The following is a 640-nucleotide window of genomic DNA, read 5'->3' as shown; positions in this document are numbered from 1 at the left end:
TGCGGGGGTGGGGGGGTGGGGGGGTGTCAGTAATTTAGGGTCTCGCCCCCTCTGGGTGGGCGTGTTGATGGACGCTCGTGGAGATGTTCAGCGGGCTCGTCTTGCAACAGCAAGCCGGGATCAGCGCTCGTTCTGCGGCGTCACGTCTACCAAAAAGGCGCTGGGGGAAAAAAATAGTAATAAATGAGAAAAAGAGACAAGTTGTTCCTCGCCGCTGCCCGCAGAGGTACTTGAACGCATCACGCCGGCTTCACAGCCCCGTATTCTTTTTATTTATTTATTTTTTTTTTAATATATTTTTGAAGACGGAGGTGGCAAATGGTTGAATCACTCCTCCCACTTATGGGGAAAATAAATAAAAAAACTTCCAGCTGAGCTACGTCATCATCAGCTGACAGACCCAACCTGCAACGACAAACGACGTCACGTGACCGCATGTAATAAATGATTATATAACGCTAATATACACTATGGTGCGTCACGTGACCATCCATGTGAATAATAGGCAGTGTAGTGCTACAATGTCACGTGACCACATATACTATCATGCTGAGTGTGTATGAAATATGGTGTGTGTTGGTTGCATCATTTTATTTATTGCTGAGACATAAAGTATAAAGGCTGTATATAATATACAATG

The sequence above is a fragment of the Nerophis ophidion genome, linkage group LG03 (genome assembly GCF_033978795.1).
Source record: "Nerophis ophidion isolate RoL-2023_Sa linkage group LG03, RoL_Noph_v1.0, whole genome shotgun sequence".
NCBI lineage: Eukaryota > Metazoa > Chordata > Actinopteri > Syngnathiformes > Syngnathidae > Nerophis > Nerophis ophidion.
This window is presented reverse-complemented; position numbering follows the sequence as displayed.